General features: G+C 37.2%; 1 pseudogene across 1 annotated transcript in view; it reads left to right on the top strand.

Moving 5' to 3' along the window:
• The window catches only part of LOC149552361 (6-phosphofructo-2-kinase/fructose-2,6-bisphosphatase-like), a 334,563-nt pseudogene that overhangs the window by 88,321 nt on the left and 225,186 nt on the right, over window positions 1-21,056 (top strand). The window contains exon 7 of the transcript XR_016352907.1: window positions 111-140. The product of XR_016352907.1 is annotated as a 6-phosphofructo-2-kinase/fructose-2,6-bisphosphatase-like (transcript). The remainder of the gene's footprint in view (window positions 1-110; window positions 141-21,056) is intronic.

Below are 21,056 nucleotides of genomic sequence, written 5' to 3' on the forward strand. Positions count from 1 at the left end.
CATTTATATTGTCAGTCTAAGGTGTTGGGCTGTATGCATGGTTCTGTATTATTAGTAATGTTATCATGTTATTACTAAGATGGCTTTGTTTTTATTTTTCTGATCTACAGTATCGTCGCCTGAAGGTTGGTTTAAATCAGGTATTGGTTCATTTCAAATATACCTTTTTTTTCCTTCCAGAAAGTCTATTTTCATTTTCATTATTAAAGGATCACAACTTTTCAATCAACAGCTCATCATTAATGAGGTAAACATTGCTTTTATTATTAACCTTATACATAATTTATAATACTAAATAGAGATAGCTAAAAGCTGTTCTACTTGATTAATTAAATGAACATGCAAAAGTGATGCTGAATATGGTATGGCATTGGTTTTGTTGAAAAAGTTTTAGCTTTCTTCCTAATGTGTGCCTGTAGTCTCCAAAATGGTTTCAGTTTATTTCTTTCATATAAACCTAATGTTAATTACTAATGACAGAAAATTCCTTTTCTTTCTGAGTGAGGCTTTAATTTAAACCATAGTTTGCAAACTGGGACTCGGCAAGGCTGACTCGACTCATGACTTGGCTACGACTTTGCAAAATGTAAAAACCATTGAAATTTAGAGATTTTAACGAGTTAAAACTTATTTCATACACCCTTATTTGAATATAACTTCGAAACACTATAACATCATCATATAGAAGCTAACATACATAAACAAGAAACAAAAACGATAAATCCATTACATACGCAAAATGTAAATTTTCGCTGAAGTAAACAGAAAACATAGTGCCACAGTCACATATTTCCATTCTCTCAAGGTTTATGAGACCACTAATACACCTGACACTCTTCCATATATCACAAGAGAATGTTCATAGATTGTTGAGTGAAACTGGTAGGACTTCAGACAATGAAGATAGCATTTCACAGCCTGATAAATGTAGGTCTCTCAGGTGTAGCTGACTGAATGAAACAGGCCACATGCCAACCGCTTGCAGTAACTCAGAAATATGCTTTTCAAGCTTGATAAATTGATAAAATTATCTGGTAGTGAAGATAGCATTTCACAGTCTTATATGTGTAGAATTTCCAACTGGATCAGCTGACTGAAAGAATCAGGCAACATGCTCAACTAGTTGCAACTGCTCAGATTTATTTTCCTCAAGCTTCTTAAATTACCACAATTATTTAGTAGTGAATATAAAATTTCACAATCTGATAATTTTTGAATTTCCAAGTGTATTTACTATTAGCTGACTACGAGAATGAGGCAACATGCTCAACTGTATGCAACTATTCCAATTTAAATTCTTTAAACTTGTTAAATTGCCAAAACCATCAAGTAGATAAGATAACATGTCACGCCATGATAGATTTAGATCTGCTAGATGTATCATCTGGCTGAAAGAATCAGGCAACATGCTCAAATGTCTGCAACTCCCCAGATCTAAATTCCTCAAGCTTGTTAAACTGCCGAAACCGTCAGGAAGAAAATATAACATTTCACACCATGATATATTTAGATCTGTCATGGCAACTACCCAGGCTTTCCTCATTTATTGAATTGCTGATTTATGCCCCTGATCAATGGCAATTTTAGGCGATTAATGTTGTGTTGGGTGGATATTTTGCAACTGATAGTTTTGGGTAAAAATCCAGTCGCAAAATAGATGAGAGATTTTGTAAAATGGGTGTTACCAATATCCTTTCTTCTTATCTTTCAAGAAAGAATCCACTTACCCATGGAGCGAGTAATGGGCAGGGTGAATCTCTAACTACACTTCTATCAAGAGTTGGAAATAGTGATACTGATAAACCTTCACTAACTCAAAGGTTAGCTGAAAATGTACCAGTTTGGCTCTAAGTCCGGTTGTACTTTTATATGGAAAAACTTTACGATTAGGGCACAAAGACTCCTATAAGTAAAAGTAACTTAACTATTTTGCGAATTAAGAAGAAAATATAAGCTACAAACAAAGCTTTTAGCTATATATTTCCACAATTGCTCTTGGTCAAAGCTCTGGCTCCATTTGCTCCTTAACTCTTTTTTATTCAATTCACAAGATACAATTACCAAGAACACAAGATAACATGAATCAAAGATAAATGAATTATAGACAAAGCTTATAACTCATGCAAGTAACAATCTCACTTAATCAAAGTTAAGTCTCAAATGCTCCTTTGTATTCACTTTCTCTCAAAATAGTGCTTATGCAAACAAGGTTTTGTTGGCACAATTTCTCCAAAGCCTTGCATAAAGATAATGATGATTTTACAATGAGGGGGCACTCCTTTATATAGGCACAGGAGTTGAAAAAAAGGTGGAGGAAAAAGTGGGAGCAACTCAACCAACTTTGACCTAGTCTAACTACAGGAGAAAATAAAGGGTTACATGAAACTGCACATGCAACTCGCATTACATCCTTTTACATGCATGCAACTTGCATTACATGTAATTACACTTTTTCATATAATGCATCCTTTACAACTACTAACATGAAATAAAAACAAAACAACAATCTTAGAGATTGTTTCTTATTGCCTTGAATTTGACAACGATGTTACGCACTATGGGAAGATCAACAATTTCCATGGTCTTCGATATGGCTTCTACTCTCATTGCATTTGCATATGCTGATTGCACAACTTTGGAATTTGTTGCTGTAGTATCTAACAAGTGTTTTGTCAAGGATTTATACAAGAAAAACTTGTTCATTGTGTGCGAACCAAAGTCTTCAGAATCTACATCAGTATTGATCCTGATTGTATATTCTGAGTTTACTCTTTCTACTGCAATAAGATTACCAAAGTTATCAGTAACACGACATCCCATCTGTTCCAAATCACAAGTAACACTTGTTTCAACTGCTTGACAATCTCCAAAAACCACTTGCAACTTTGTGATCAGCTTCCTCAATGTCTCCTCTTTGTAACCAATGAGTCCTTGAAATCTGAAGAACATTTCACATGACTAAATAATGTCACATGAGACTAAGGCATCTAGATTCACCTTCACCTGTTCATCCCCATCATGAAGGATTTCCTTCAAGTTATCTTCTTCTTGAGTCAAAGAAGAGATTAAGTATCGCTCCATTTCATTCATCTCTTTGACACACCTAAGAACTGCAAATGTCTCCGTGATGGCTCGAACTCCTTCAAAAATGATTTCCTGTATCCAAGACTTAGCGGCTTTAATCAACTTTCTCTCCTTAGATGCTTGAGACATAACAACAACAGTCTGAGAAGATTGTTTCTGAATGACCTCTTTTAGACGAGAGACCTCCTGTTTCACTTGATTTTGCTTGTGCTTGTACTGTAACACAAAAATCCCAAAATATAAATACATCATTAGATAGAATTGCCATACAAGTTGATTTGTGATCAACAAAGCTTTGGAAACAAATTGGAGACTTGGTAGATCCAATGAAATGATCTCGAAGAAATCATATGCATATACAATGGATGAAAAATGAAATGAACGGAATGTGGAATGAAGTGTTATGAAAGTGAAAATATGGAAGATGGAATGAAACGGAATGAAATGAGAATTTGTGATGGGAATTCGTGCAAATGAAGATTGCTGATTTCAAAATGACTTAGTGTTTTCAAAGTAGTATTGCATGAAAAATGAGTACATGTAAGTGCAACATGTAACAGGAGATGGAAGGTGAGATGAGATGCGATTGCGGATGGAGGATGCACTTCACATGTAAGTGTGAATGGAGGATGAGATGGAAAGCATGGAAAACTGGGGAAACATGTATTTCCTCATGGAGGCGCAAATGTATATGGAGGGACGAAAACAGAAAGTGGAAGAGAGATAATGAGTTTTATAGTCACTTTTGGTGAAAAGGGGAAGTCAAAGTACATGGGAGATGAAAATGACATCTTTTTGACTTTTCAAAATGTGACTTTTAATCAAAATCGGATCTTTTGGATGCAATTACACATAAGACATTTCGTGTAGTCATGTCATGCGAATGGATGCAAAAAGTGAGATGAGTGAAAAATAGAAGCGGAAAATGAGATTACATGCATGTGCGGATGGTGAATGAGGTGGAAAACATGTAATCGGATTTGTTGAGTGAGAGATGAGGTGTTGTGACACGAAAACGGAAAGTGGAACGTGATGATGCTTTTGCATGAAATGAAGCAAGGACAAGTTCTTGGGAAAGAACTTGCAATTTCTCCAAGTGGAGAAAATTGGCAAGCAATCGCAAAGCACAAAACACAAGAAAAAAATGTACCTTTGGAAAGTGACTCAAACATGCCAAAATGCAATGCACTTCAACACAAATTTGAAATTGGGACTTGGGGAAGAACCAAAAACATAAAAAAGAACAAAAACTTCATTTTTAAAGGAAAATGCACTTTCCATGGCAATGATTTCAACAAGTGGCAATCATCAAGCAATTACGTGCATAAAATCAGCAAGATAAGCATGAATTAAAAACAAGAAAGAGTCCACTTACATGTGCCAAAAATGAAGGGAAAAGATGCTCCAATGTTTGAAAAATTCTTCATAAATGTTTGAACCTTTCAAACTTTCACAAATTCGAATGGGAGAAGGCAGCAGTCAAGGAGAAGTTGGTAAAAGATACCAAAACATGCCCTAAAAACACTCCAAGATCCAACATTTGTAAGAACATATGCTTGGGACGTTTTTAGCAAAAAACGTGTTTCTCCATGATGTAAGATCAAAATGTTTTGGTGTTTAAACACCAAAATATGCATCAATATGTAATGCAATCCCAAAAAGAAGCAAAATCAATTCGCTTTGGAGTCAAAACATGGAGCAAAAATGGATTTATTTGCTGATTTCTCCAAAAACGCACCCTAGATGGGAGCTTCCAAAAACATTTTTTAGCTTGTTGAATCCATTTTATGCAAGAAAACTCATTGCCAATAAAAAACGCCTCCAATAGAAGAAATCTTATGCAAATCCATTGAGAAAATCTCTGCTTCTGATCAAAATCGGGTTCTTGGAAGGCAAAAACATGTTTTTCAAAATCGGACTTTTTGAGTGTCATTGCATATACTAAAACATGTTTTTGGTCAAAATCGAACCTTTTTGGTTCACTTGCATGTTTTCAAATATGTATCTCATCAAGATCGCACCTTTTGGGTGTTGCATGTTTTAAAATATGCACACAAGCAAAATCAAACCTTTTGGGGGAGGATGCATGTTTTAAAATACATCTCACTTTTTAGATGTAAAAGCATAAAAACTTCACTTTTAATGCAGTAGCATAAAAAAGGTCCACTTATGATAGACTTTTGATGTAATGACATCAAAAAAGCCCACCAAAGTGAACTTTATATGTAGTGACATGTAAAATGTCCACTTTCGAAGACTTTAAGTCATTTAGTTCACTTAAAATTATAAAAATGTTACAAAATGGGCCATAAACAATATTTGTCTATCATATTTATAAATATAACATATAAACATCATTTAAAAAGTAACATTTAAATAAGCATTTGATTTAAAAACCAAAAATTAAATTGGAACTATATAGTGATATAGTTACTTTAAGTGAAAAATTAAAAAGTAACTCAACTTAAAATTATAACATAAAGTGCACTATATTCACATTAAGTTAAAAATTTAAAGTTAAAGTAACTTAAAAACATAACAAAAAGTGAATATAAGTTATATTTATCAAAAAGTGAAAGTCAAATTAAAAATATAACATTATATTTTTAATTTGTGTTGTTGCACCAAAAAGGTCCACTTTTGAGGCATTAAAACAGACATATCTTTTGACTAACAACTCCCATTGAGCTCTAGGTTAGACCGAATCGAAGGGAAAAGCGAAAGGCATGACTTGAGCAAAACCAAAGGACAAAAAACCAACAAATGCAAACTGAAAAGCAAAGAATGGATGATGAAGGCTTCAAAAATCAAGCAAAGGCTCGACAAAACGAAAAAGACTTGATGAAGGCCTTAAATAAAAAGATTTGATATGCGAATTAGAATGGATTGATCGATCAACATTAAGCGATTGAATATCAACTTCAAGCTTAGAGAAATGCGAAACTAGCTTGAAAAAGTTTCGAGCTGTTACCAACATTTTGAGGTGACAAAATGCAGGACAAGAGCTGGCTTTGTTTGGGGATGTTACTCGTTTGTTCTTGGAAACAAAAATTGAAATAGAACCCAGTTTTCTAAGTGTCTTTATCCACTCCATTGGGCAATAGAGTCAGGTGACAAAAGAAAACAAGAGCTAAACTACAACTCGAAAACCAAAACAATGTACAAGGGGTACTTATCTGATAATTACTGAAAGTAATGTTTCAGATGCTATCTAGTGTAGGGTAGTGGCATTGGTGTTCCATCACGATATGCAAGCCAAAAACTGTTTTCACCTACAATTTGATGAATTGTAAAAGGACCTCGCCAATGAGAATCAAATTTTCCATGCATTCCTTTTCATTCTCGCCCCTTGTCCCAGAGGAGGACAAGATCACCAATTTGAAATTCTTTATACTTGGCTTTCTTGTCAAAAAGAACTTTAACTTGTTGTTGATGAGCAAAAAGCGTGTCAACCACTTCTTTTCTTCGTTCCTCCAACTGCTAAAGAAACATAATCCTCTTATCCTATGCATCAGAATTAGTTTCATCTTCAATAGCACGAACCACCTTGAGAGCAGGAAGCTCTAAAGTTATTGGAAACTCAGTATTGATCCCGTATAACAATTGGAAAGGTGACATTCCAATTGCTCGCTTTGGAGTGATCTGATTTGCCCACGAAGTATCAAATAAAGCCTTGTGCCAGGTTCGCTGATTTGAGTCAATCAACTTCTTCATGATGTTCACCAAAGTTTTGTTGCTTGATTCCGCTTGACCATTACCTTGAGGTTAATAATTAGATGTATGTGCCAAGGTAACTCAATGATTGAAACAAAATTCAATAACCTCCTTGGAAGAGAAAGCAATTGCATTATCTGCAACAATCTTATTTGGAACACCAAAACATGAAATGATCTTTTGCTTCAAAAAGTCACAAATAATCTCTAATGTAGATCCTTTCACCAGAATTGCTTTAACCCATTTGGTGAAGTAATCTGTTGCTGTTATTATATGAGTATGACCATTGCTCGAAGGTTGATTAATAGCACCAATGAAATCAATTCCCCATTGTTGAAATGGCTTATCAATTACAACTGGCTTCAATGGAAGGGCAACAAGTTTTTGCTTACCAACAAACTGTTGGCATAACTCGCATTTCTTTACCCACTGATAAGCATCTTGAAAAAGTGTGGCCCAATAATACTGTTCTCTCAAAATCTTGTGTGTAGTGACAGGTGCTGAGAAATGTCCACCACATACTTGATTATGAACAGAATCCAAAAGTTGGACTTGCTGACTGTTGTCCACACACCTTAAAAAATGTTCCATCCAGTGCTCGCTTGTAGAGACCGTTTTCCCAAAGAACAAAATTAGAAGCTTTCAACTTGAGAGTCCTTCATTCTTTGTATGTCAAGTGTGGAGGACATTCACCATAACTTAAATAGTAAGCCATGTCGGAAAACCAATCATCTATAGTACTGATGAACAATACTGTAGGAAGTGAGGAAGAATTCTCATCTTCTATCTGCAATGGTTATTTTTCAGCTACAAGTTGACAAAGTCCCTTACCATGAACTAACTTGGTAGGGTGTATCTCCATATCATATTCCTGAATCTTGGCAATCCAATTCCCTCTTTTAGTACCAAAATCCTACTGAGTCAGGATAGTTTTCACTATAGTATCCAGAACTAGAGCAATGATATGAGAATTCAAAATGTAGAATTTGAAATGCTTCACTGCCTTGACAACAACATAAGCATGTTTCTCCATTTGACTGTATTTCAACTCATGAGCCTTCAGAGGACAACTCAATAATGAAATAGGTGTTTCAACACCTTCATTATTTTTCTGCATCAGAATCAGAATAGTAGAAAGAGTATGCTTTGAAGCATAGCTGTATATTATGAAGCTTTTAGTATAACAGGACATACCAACATTGGAGCATGTGCTATAGCATCCTTGATTTTTGCAATTGCTTTCTTTACTTTTTGGTTCCAATGGAAAGCTATCTTGCCTTTCATCATCTCAACAATATGACGAGTTTGTTCAGCAAAATCTGGTACAAATCTTCTTGGAAAATTCACCTTTTCAAAGAAAGAATGAATTGCTGTCTTACTTGATGACAGAGATAGGCTTTGAATTGCCAATACCCTTTTAGGATCAATCATAATACCTTCCTTTGACACAATGTGCCCTAGGAGTTTTCCCTCCATCAAACCAAAAATTGACTTTTTGGTATCCAAATACGCCATGTTGTCTGCACCTTTCTAAAACTTGTCATAGATGAAAGAAATGATTTTGACATTTCTTGGAATAAACAATCAAGTCATCCAAGTACATGACAATATTGTCGTTGATCAAACCATAAAAAGCAAGATCCATTGCCCATTGAAAATTTTCTCCAGCATTGATAAGACCGAAAGGCATCTGCCTATATGCAAAAGTTCCCCCTGGGGTAGTAAATGCCGTCTTATACTGATCATCTCTGCGGACCTCAATTTGATTATACCTAGAAAAGCCGTCTAACATAGACAACATCTCGAAACCTGTAACAGCTTGCAAAACTTTACTCATGATAGGCAATGGATGATTATCCTTAAGAGATGCTTGATTGAGATTACGAAAATCCACACATATGTGAATTTCCCCATTTTTCTTTCTGATAGGAACGATATTGGCTACCCAAGATGAATGATGAATAGGAAAAATGATACCTGCTTCAAGCATCTTTTGAATTTCAGCCAAAATAGTACCTGAAATCTTAGGATTATATTGCCTATGCTAGCAGAAAGGAGCTGCACCAAACTTTAGAGGAATATCATGTTGTACTTCTTTAGGACGGAAAGACTTAAGATCTTCATAAGAATAAGCTAGGACATCTTTGTATTCACGAAGAAGAGTAATAAACTTTTCTTTCTCTTTCTCTCTTTGGGTCCTCATCCGTTCCAAAATTGTGTTTCTCGTACTATTCCATAGACTTGGTCCTTGTCTTTTGCTGTTCTTTAATATACCTATCATGTTTGTCAAACAACTTTTCCAAAGAAATCAATCCTTTTGGAATCTTATTCCCTTTAAATTGAATGACTTCATGACCAATTTCCGGATCTATTTCAAAGAGAACTTCATTTGGGTCATATTCGCCTCCTTCAAAGTACATTTCATCAAAACCTTCCTTTGTTTCAAGAGAGTTGATGATCTGAGTATCATTGTTGAGCACTTGCCAATGTTCACAATTATCTGGAATAGTTGGTCAATAGACCAACTGTATTTCATATATGTTGTCTTCAAAATCCTGATGTGAAAGTAGAAGGGTGGCTGAAACAACAAGTGCATCAGCTCTATCATTCAATTCTCTAAGTATCATTGAAATATTGAAGGCATCAAATAGCTTGATGTAAGCCTAAGCTAAATCACGGTAGTGTTTAAGTCAGTCATTTTTGGCTTGATATTGACCCTTAACTTGGCACATTACCAATTCAACATCTCCTTTAACATGCAAGTTTTGAATTCCTCTAGCTTGCGCCTTGTTCAATCCCAATATCAAGGCTTCATATTCAGCCGTGTTATTGGTGTTAGGAAATTGCAACTTGTAAGAAAAAGGGAAGAATTCACCATCAGGAGAAATGAAAACAACTCCAACACCGAATCCCATAGAGGCATAACTACCATCAAATTCCATAACCCAAACAGTAGTAGAGCTACTTGTACTTGCACCAGAATCATTCGGAATAATTCTTCCTTCAAGAGAATCAGTAGAATAACCTTTAGAATGCATCTCTTCATCTTTAAAACAATTAATAGGATCATCTTTAAGAATAGCTTTTTCATTGGGAATGGCATCTTCCTCTATGGCATCAACAAATCTCTCAATGTCTGATGGTAGTGAAGAACTTTTAGAATCAGTCCAGTCTTTGGAAAATTCAGACACTTCATTAGCATGTAGATAATAGTTTCCCATCCTTGCTAATTCAAAAAGAATTTGAGCATGTGGATCATTGGACTTAACTACCACATACTTTGTTTCTCTTTTAGGATACAATTTTTGCATATCACCTTTAACAATTATTCTAGCTTCAATCATATCCATGTTGAGTTCTCCTCCTACATCTTTATAGAAATTGTGACCAAGTAATATACCAGAGGAGGCTGGTACATCAGCAACTAAGACCCTCATTTTGATCGTTTTGTCCGGGAAAGACGCAAACTGAGCAGCTTTGATTTTCCTTTTCAGAGGCACTTGTTTGTTCTCCATAGAATAGTAGCTACCAAAAGACTTAGTTAAGGTCAAACCTCAGGCATTTGCAACCTTTGCAGGCATGACATTATCGGAGGCACTTGAATCTATAATGCTGTTGCTTAACTTGAAACCATTGATCAAAAGAGAAAGATAGAAAGGCTCAATCTTTTCTGGAACAGAGGATGGAATGGTTACTAAGTTATTCGGCATATTCTTGACTTCAGGAGAAATCAAATGAGTTTGGGTAGACTAGGATTCTTTAACAAATTTAGCAAGTTTATCTAGTGGATCCAGATAAGCTTGTAGGTATTCTACCTCACACATTTTGAATTTTGGTCTTCTTACCATCACTTGGCAGCCTTTAATCAACTCGTAGAATCGCCTAAATCACGGTGATTCTGGGATCTTTGATTTAAACCATAAGTACATTTAGTTATTAGGGGCTCATTTTTGATTGTCTGCATCTTACTTTATTTGATAGTCTATTGTAGAATCCATATGAAAATTTTGTATTTGTGGTTGTGCCACTGTGGGATAAGATGGTTCTTGTAGCAGTCCATTTTCTTTACAATTTTAGTGCTGGGAAGCATATATTAAGTAGTTTATGAGAAAACTTTGTTTCATCAGCTTTGTAAAGCTTGAAAACTTCTCTTTCTAGTACATTGTGTTAGAAAACATGGATCGGTTTCTGCAAATGTAATTACACTGCCATTGTTATAGGTATTTTCCAAATGCAGATCCCAATCCCTTATAAATATAAGAGTAGGAGACATGTCTATAATTAATCATTATTAGTTAATATATATTAGCAATATAAATCACAATATATGTATTATATATAATATATATGTATAATATATAATATAATATATATAAATATTATATCAACATTGTATCTTATGATTAAATCAATCCGACTGTAGCTATAATCTTAATACTCTCTCTTAGTTAGGGAGGATTTGTTATGGAACACATTATGCTCTCAAGCATATGGAGATATATCATCTCAATGTGATATTCCTGGTACAACATAGTTAAGGATATCAACATAAATCCATCAACACACACACACACACATATATTTATTATTAACATATATTACATATGGAATTGGCTTCAATTCACTATGAGGCTAAATTTCTCAACACTCCCTCTTTAGCAAAGAGAGAATTAAAACAATTATAATACAAGATTTGAACACCACCTTAAGTGTGGTGTATGATAGATTTAAGTTATGGTATCTGGCAAGATCCGGCCTAAAGAACCATAAGAAATTGATTTTCATGGTGTCTGGCAAAATCCAGCCCGAAGATCCATGATGAGTTGATTATCAAGGTGTCTGGCAAAATCCCGCCCAAAGAATTATGATAAGTTGGTTATCAAGTGTCCGGCAAAATCCGGCCTAAAGAACCATGATAACACTTTCTCCTAGACATTCAACACATTTAGGTGCTACAAGTTAATGTAGTGTATCTAGGAGATAGGTCAAAGTTTCAAACAATTGATAAGGTCGTCACCTTACAATAGTTACCTTTTGGTTCATACATTTATTATCATAACTTTCAACACTTTGGGACAACAACTTAATGAAGTTCGTCATGGATCATTTATAAGATCGTCTTCTTACAGTGGTTACCTTTTGTTTATCTATGTCAATGAAAGATCGTCACCATTTATTACATATCATATGTGAAATAGTAACCACCATGAACCCAGTCATAGAGTGGTACAAAGGCGTTCACCTTAATTTTCTCTCATAGAGAAGAATGCATTACAAGGAGTTCCACTTAGAACTTCTCCTCATAGAGAAGATATCATTCACAAAAGGATTGCACCTCAAGAATTCTCCCTCTGAACAATGATCCTGGGAAGTGAGGTCTAGTAGTTACTCCCTTAGAGGCTCTCTTCCCGAAAGATTCTTGTTAGACTCACTTTGAATTTGATATTTGGTGATAAGTCTTCAATTCCTTGTGATATACATAGGACTAGGCCCATCAAATTCATGCAGTCATGCACACATATTTCTAGACTCCCCCCGAGTATCAATCTTCTAAGCTCCTATGTTGCTTTAGAAGAAGTGTCATACTCTCTCTTAATGTAGAAGACTCTCATAATCTCAATCATCAAAGATGTTTGCTTCAAGAGCCTCATTTTATCCATCTTGATCATCAAGGTCTTTGGAGCTACTATCATTAGATTGAGTCTGCACAATATTAGGTAGCATATGTAAAGTACCAACTTTCTTTTCTTATAAGAATATCCACAAACATAAAGGAAAAGATCAAGGCAAATAACCCTTATAGTATGTATAGAATTACAAATAAGAGAGAGACTACAAAGAGTAGATAAATGTAAAAGATAAGAATCCTTATCTGCACATGAAGATTCAAAAATTGTCTTTTTCGATTATTTGAGAATGGAACATCTCCCCTCTAAATAAGGTTCAAGTGGGAATAGAATATTGATTATTATTCCCCCCACAATGTAAAATTTCCACACATTGTTATATTGTTGAACAATTTTGTATCAAATATGACAACTCCTTTCTAAGTTCCAACTTGCTCTTTTCGTCCATTGAAGGTCCAAACATTCGTTTAGCTTAACAGTAGAAGCGAACATGTCCTTCCATTTTCTCAAACTCCTCCACAATACGCCAATATTTTGATTGAGTATAATTGTGCCACATGTATGAAACCACAACTCATACGTCGAGTTTCATTCATCAAAGAGAGACTCGTAGATGGTTCAAATAAATCTTGAAAGCTTCATTAATGTCTCACAAAAACTCAAATTTCCTTTGTTCATGCAAAGGTATTTGTTTGATCTTTTGATTAAACCTATATTATGCACATCTTGCAATCTGTGTATTCCAAATTTATATCATTAGTGAATCTGTCACAACGTCGTCTACTGCCTCTGAATTAATATGACCAAGATCACCAAAGGTTGACTAAATCATATCCTCTATATGCTTCCTCTCTTTTAAGGTTGCCTCAAATGTCAGTCTCCCTCTGAATCTCCCTCTTTTTCTTTTTTACGAACCGATCAATCTATTTGTCCAACAATGCCCCTAATTGTCTTGATACCTCCACATAATTGATATAATCTATGGGCATTAAAGGTGATGAGCATTAACCTTTTATTTATCTCGTAGTCCAACATCCTCATGAGTGGGATAAGGCACTTGTACAAACAACGTTCAAGGTTTGGACAATGTGGCAGGTGGATTTGGGAGTTCTCTCTTTATTGTCCGATCCACTAGACACAATGTCATGGCATAAGATCTTTCTCATTTGAGTACAATTTCTTATACTTCTTAATCCATCCTAAAAGTATTTCATTTGAAGAGATTACAAATAGTTCATAGAACCAAACTATCTGGAAGGAAAATATCAATGATGCAAGAATACAATATTTTATCATCCCATTATTATAACATGAATTAATTGTTACAAGCTAGAGTTGCTGTTGCACCAAAAGATCAACCTGTTAATGCCCAATAGAACCACTAGACTTATAGAACACAGGAGGCGATTAAGCCATGTCATGAATCCTGAAGGGGAAGGCTGGTGGTTAGTCCGACAATTCCCCCCTCAACGCTACCCGAGGAGATTCGAACCTGTGACCAAGCTCTGATACCACTTGTTACAAGCTAGAGGTGCCGTTGCACCAAAAGATTGACCTATTAATGCCCGATACAACCACTAGACTTATAGAACACAGGAGGCGGTTAAGCCATGTCATGAATCTCGAAGGGGAAAGTTGGCGGTTAGTCCAACATTATCTACATAAAATTCATGACTAGTAATCAAAGGTATAATCATAAAATACTTATCTCTTGTGGTCAAAGATTAATATACTCCAGATGATACTTGAATGGCTTTGACTAGGAATCTCAATATCTCCTCATTGCGGGTTTCCTCTCTTTCCTCCTTTTCAATGTATATCCTTTGATGTTACCAAAAGTACAACTTGATGCTACCTCACAAAGTTTTTCCGCAGCAACACATCTTTTTATATTTTTGGAAACGTTAGGATCCAAAAATCCTTTCTACAGATATTTGCAGGGATTTGCAAGATATATGATTCTTACATTCTGTTTGAAAGGACTACACAATCAAGCAACATATGCTAGATGATTGAAATAATTCCCAGGCTTGACTTTCTTCCGAAGGTAAGGTTTGCAATACCAAAGAATCTTCCCTCATCAATCCTTGCGACGATAAATCATTTTCTTTTCCCAAATCACTATGGGCCCCAACTACAAAAACTTTTGATGATGATCGAAGCCAAATTGCCCGAGTTAAGGATGTTGTTGTTCAAGGACAATCCGTCCCTTCTTTCTATTCAAGAAGACAACAACTAAGCACAAGGAGTTCACAAGTTGATATAACACCTTTTAGTAATATCACTCCCAGTTCTTGTTGTTTCAAATATACACTTGCTATAACTGCGACTCTAACTATTTCTAGCTCGGTGAAAACAAGGAACATGGACTCATGAAATAATCAGATACTGCTTAAGATCGTTGTACAACACTTTTAGAATCCCATTGATTGTCAAAATTTCTTGTCCCACATGAGTTCCTTCTCCCTTTCAATCAATACATGAACAGTGAGGACCACTCAAGGAGTTTAAGCTATCTCTAGCTTTTACCAATTCAATCGTTAATTTTCTCTCAAAGGTAATGATAATGCCGTCCCCGTCTTCGAAAGACTACGCACACTAATATCCTTTATGGGATGAATGATATTTAAAGCCATTCTACACAAATTTGGATATATTCTTCCACATCATGCTCAATTAATTTCCATCCATGTTGGAGGTATTACATCCTGATTGCATTGGTTCAATTAGTGACATTTGTCATCGGTAGAAATTGTGTATCAGCCGACGGGTCCCTTCGGAAAGGAAATTGTGTATCGGTCGATGGGTCCCTTCGGAAACGAAATTGTGTATCAGCCGACGGGTAAATAGGTTGTAGCGGACATAATGTATCTAGCCGACGGATACCTTCGAGAAGGTTCCTCGAAAAGTATTTATAACCCCTTCGGAAAGCATTGTAATCATCATAGGATATCTTATCATGGAAGCATAATGTTTAGTTGGTATATGCGAATAATAATAATAGTTCTGTTGTTGCTGTTTGGTGTTTGTGTCTATTTCCTGTGCGTTGCTTAATTAATCCATACGGTAAACATTTGGCGCTGTTGCCCGATGGATCTGGCACGCAGGCAGGCGGAGATGAATTAAATGTTGAATCAGTTGAACAAAGACAAGAGTAAGCTGAAGGAAAAAGATGACATACGCGTTGCGCAGGAAAATTTAATTTTGGCTTAGCAGATAGAGCGTTGAAGGAGGTTTCAGAAGATTTCCGACGGAAGCAAGAGCGCGGAAGGATTGTTGAAGGAAACTCGACAATGGCTTGATTTGGTGGAAGAAGTGAGGGAGGAGTTTCTGAACCTACATACGCCACGGGAAGAGAATCCTGACGGAAGCAGATCGACTCGCACGGCTCGGAGTGCCGAAGGAGCACGAGCGTGGAGTGACCTCTTCGTCCGAGATATACTTCCGGAACGGATAGCTACGGTTGACAAACCCTCTTCTTCACCAAACAGCGCGGGTGTCCAGAACAACGCGGGTGTCCAGAACACCGTGGGTGTACAGAACAGCGCAGGTGTCCAGAACAGCGCGGGTGTTCAGAACAGCCCGGGTGCTCAAAATAGCGCGGGAGTGCAAAACAGTGCAGGTACACAACAAAATAGCGCGGGAGTGCAAAACAGCGCAGGTGCACAACAAAACCTCCAACATACAGTAATAATGGCAGGTCCGAAGGAAAAATTACCTAAATTTGATGGTGATGAAGCAGCTGATCCCATTCGACATTGTAAAACATGTGAAACGATCTAGAGGGCGAATGGCATAATAGATACAAACGAATGGATCCGACAATTTCCCGCAACCCTATGGGGTGTTGCCATTGATTGGTTTACTGATGCCGATCCACAGAAATTAAATAATTGGGATAACATTAAGAAGGAGTTCATCGCAGAATTTCAACTTTTGCGTGATGACAATGAAATTGTCGCAGAGATATTCAATACCAAGCAAAAGAAGAATGAAACTGTACGGGTCTTTGCCAGGAGGTTGAAGGACTTAATCAGTAAGATGGAGAATAAGCCAGCCGATGGGTTACAGAAACGATGGTTCATTGAAGGCCTTCACCCGAAGCTACGGAAGAAGATGAAGATCGTGCCACCATCGACATACAATGAAGCGTACAATCGGGCAATGAACCTCGAAAGTGACCAGAAGACAAAGAAGAAGAAGAAGACCAGCTTGTCCGATTCAGATGACGATGCATCCTCAGGAGATGATAGCAGCGATGACGAAGGAAGCAACAAGAAGGTCCGTGCCCTCCAGAAGGACATGATGCGGATGATGAAGGAATTCAAAAACATGAACAAGGAGACTAAGGCCAATGACCTATGGTGCACAGAGTGTAAGAAAGAAGGCCATACAAAGGGATCCTGCCCGAAAGATCAATTTTGTGAAATCTGCCAGATTCTGGGACACTCGGTAAAGGAATGCCCTTTCAATCTGAAAGTAAGAACACCGCAACAAGTGTTCCTGTCACAGGAGGCATCCCCGTCAGGAGGGAACGGGAACACCAGTACGGAAGGTGCCACATCAGGTGGATACAAAAACAACCGGCACGGTCCAAACAACAGCAGCAATAACAACAATGGTGGCAACAACAACAATGGAGGAAGGAGTCGAATTCAGTACGATATGAATGGTCGGCCAATTTTTCAATGCCGTGCATGCAATCTGTGGGGTCACTTCGCCTGAGAGTGCACAACGACGAACACACCGAAGTTGCTATGCCGTTGGTGTGGACCTGGAGATCATGAAGATGCTAGGTGTTCGAAGTCGGGAGTAAACTTGATCACCGTCGGGACGAACGAAGAAGTTTTGGCCATCACACGGAAGCAAGTGAAAGTGTACCCCGACCCGACGGAAGAAAAAATGTTTACCGTATGGATTAATTAAGCAACACACACAGGAAATAGGCACGAACACCGAACAACAAACAGCAAAACTCTTATTATTATTCGCATATACCAACAGTACATCATGCTTCGATGATAAGATATGATGATATGTGTTCCTTACAATGCTTCCCGAAGGGGTTATAAATACTTTCCGACGAACCTTCCCGAAGGTATCCGTCAGCCAGATACATCATGTCCACTACAAATTATTTACCGTCGGCTACATAACAAGAACTTTTCCGAAGGGACTCGTCGGCTGATACACAATTTCCTTTCCGAAGGGACCCGTCGGCCGATACACAATTTCTACCGAGGACATCATCCCCCCCAAAAAAGAAAAGTCGTCTCCTGACAACTACAGAACAAAACTCAAACAACTAATACAACAATATTGATCTGCCATATTACTTTCACATTCATCCCGTTGCATCTATAGCCTTTGCTAAAACAATACTGACTCCTCAAGCTGACCTTGATAGCCACCTGTGCTGCTTCCTCTGCTTCCAACTCCTCGGAACCTTGAGCCAAGTGTCGCTACACTGCCTCCAACTGGATGATCAGCTCCTCTCGAGCTCTCTACGCATCCACCAAGACAGCCTCACGGCCAACACCTACTCTCAGTGCCTCTGGTAGACAGACACTCCATGCCTGCCACAGCTCCAAGTCTTCTCAACTGGTTAGATTGCCACGACTGATATCCGCAACGACTGGGGGTCTAGGGGGCAATGCCCCCGGCGGGGTCGAGGGGCAGTGCCCCTCGCCGCCAAGACCAAATTAGCACTTCGCAACCCACACAGAATTGCACGAAACACACCATTTCTGTCATTTTCTGCCGATTCTACACTCTTTCTGGCAATCGCTGATGCTTCCCCTTCCCTATGGCATCATCTGATACTCATTCTGAACAACTGGATTCTGTCGTCGTTTTTCTTTTTTTTTATTTTTTATTTTTTTAGAAAACCTCCTGTCACCCTTCTATGATGAAATCCGTACGGCTTCCAACTTGACACAATCTGGATTCCAATCTGCTTAAAAAAACCATACTGCAATATCCCACCGTCTTGGAAAATCCGTACAATGAAAATTAACAAATTTTGGCTCTAGAAACCGTACGTTAATCTTCTGAGGCATAGAGCAACTTTGAAGGTGGAAACTGTACTTGCTGTTTGAAACCCGTACCTTGTCTGAAAAAAGCCGTACTACACAAACCGTATTGCAAAATTGTACACCATTCTTCAATTGTTAAAACCGTACGGTATTCCTCCTTTACTATGAAATCCGTATGGTGGTGCTCCTTGTTTCATGTACTAAATACCGTACAGTGCTCTTTGCTGATATCAATAAAGACCGTATTCTGGCAATGAATTCCGTACGGTATCACTGAAATCCGTACTTTTAACAATGAAAATCCGTACGATACTATGCAATCCGTACCTTACAAATGGAAAACTGTAAGGTGCTGAAAAATCCGTACCTTGCTTATGAAAAACCATATGGCACTATGAAATCCGTACCTTGCTTATGAAAAACCGTACGGCACTATGAAATCCGTACTTTACTTATAAAAACCGTACGGTGCTTCAGAATCCGTACTTCACTTATGGAGTGTCTGTCTACCAGAGGCACTGAGAGTAGGTGTTGGCCGTGAGGCTGTCTTGGTGGATGCATAGAGAGCTTGGGAGGAGTTGATCATCTAGTTGGAGGCAGTGTAGCGACACTTGGCTCAAGGTTCTGAGGAGTTGGAAGCAGAGGAAGCAGCACAGGTGGCTATCAAGGTCAGCTTGAGGAGTCAGTATTGTGTTAGCAAAGGCTATAGATGCAACAGGATGAATGTGAAAGTAATATGGAAGATCAATATTGTTGTATTAGTTGTTTGAGTTTTGTTCTGTAGTCGTCAGGAGACGACTTTTCTTTTTTGGGGGGGATGACGTCGTCGGTAGAAATTGTGTATCAGCCGACGGGTCCCTTCGGAAAGGAAATTGTGTATCGGTCGATGGGTCCCTTCGGAAAAGAAATTGTGTATCAGCCAACGGGTAAATAGGTTGTAGTGGACATAATGTATCTGGCCGATGGATACCTTCGGGAAGGTTCCTCGGAAAGTATTTATAACCCCTTCGGAAAGCATTGTAATCATCATAGGATATCTTATCATGGAAGCATAATGTACTGTTGGTATATGCGAATAATAATCATAGTTCTGCTGTTGCTGTTTGGTGTTTGTGTCTATTTCCTGTGTGCGTTGCTTAATTAATCCATACGGTAAACAACATTGTACCACTCTTTCATCAATGATTTAAAAAAAAAAAAATTTCCCCCTCCATTCCCAATTGTCAACGTATTGACATGTCTTTATCTCCCATTATGATCGACTTTGTAGCTGTCCTTTCTTGAACTAATTGTATGAACTGTAATGATTTACCCTTTTCAAAGGATCGCATATATCTTAACTGGCATTTAGATCTGGAAACATCGCATATACAGATGTTAGCTATGTCTCTGTAATGGTAAAAACTCCTGCTATATGGAATTGAAAACACAGTAAACCATGGCACATAGATAAGCAAAATTATCAACTTTTCTAATGTCGATTCAGATCGAATAGTGGTTTGATCATGGATTGACATTAAAGACCGATTGCCGCCCAACTCATTCCGTATTTTCGCACTACTCCTTTTCTACCGTTGGGTGAATTTGAGTTAAAGTTATCCTTACAAATAAAAAATTAAATACAGATGTCAATTAAATATATTGCAGTTGATGGCTTTAGACTCTCAGTAATTTGTCTGGTCCTCCATTGCCTTCAAACACTTGCTTACAATTTCCAGCCTTGCTCTGATACCATGTTAGAGAATAGGGATCGGTTTTTGCAAATGTAATTGCACTGCCATTGTTATAGGTATTTTCCAAATGCAGATCACAATCTCTTATAAATATAAGAGTAGGAGATATGTCTCATGAAAAGACATGTCTCTATGATTAATCATTATTAGTTAATATATATTAACAATATAAATCACAATATAACATATGTAGTATATATAATATATATGTATAATATTTAAGATATATATAATATAAGATATATATGTAGTATAATTGTAATATTATTTATATATGATATATTATATCAACATTGTATCTTATGATTAAATCAATCCGACTGTAGCTATAATCCTAACACACTGGAAGTATTTTCAATTTGAAGAAGTTTAAAGCAGCCCATAGCTAACTCCCACCAAGGCTTGCCTTTGCAAGTCAGAGTCAGCTAAAATATGAAGAAACCACAATCTACATTACACCTACAAATATATATGATTGCTTGTGACTTTTTCAGGACACTTTAGGGTAAAGTTGCAGAGCAAGCTGCTTGGTAAAGATGCATCTACGTCAATCTGCTGGTTACCAATGCGTAATATCTATGAGACAACCAGATGGAAATCTCTAATTATAATATTAGACAAGCAGACTGCGTACAGCTGCTCAGATAGAGTTTTTAAAGCCTCCTGTACAATACAAAGGCCATTGAACAAATCTGTGACGACAAGGGAGGAAGAAAGCTTTCTAACATTAGTTAGACAATATGCGGAAATGTAACGAGCCCTGCTGGCTAGCCTCACATTTCAATTTTGCTTGCTTGAAATTTCGTCAGCAGTTGGAAAACAAAGTCAAGTTCTGATTTTTGTGTAAATGCAAGAGTTTGTTT

This window comes from Cupressus sempervirens, chromosome 6 (assembly GCF_028749045.1).
Source record: "Cupressus sempervirens isolate cs-2001-9-10 chromosome 6, ASM2874904v1, whole genome shotgun sequence".
NCBI classification, from domain to species: domain Eukaryota; kingdom Viridiplantae; phylum Streptophyta; class Pinopsida; order Cupressales; family Cupressaceae; genus Cupressus; species Cupressus sempervirens.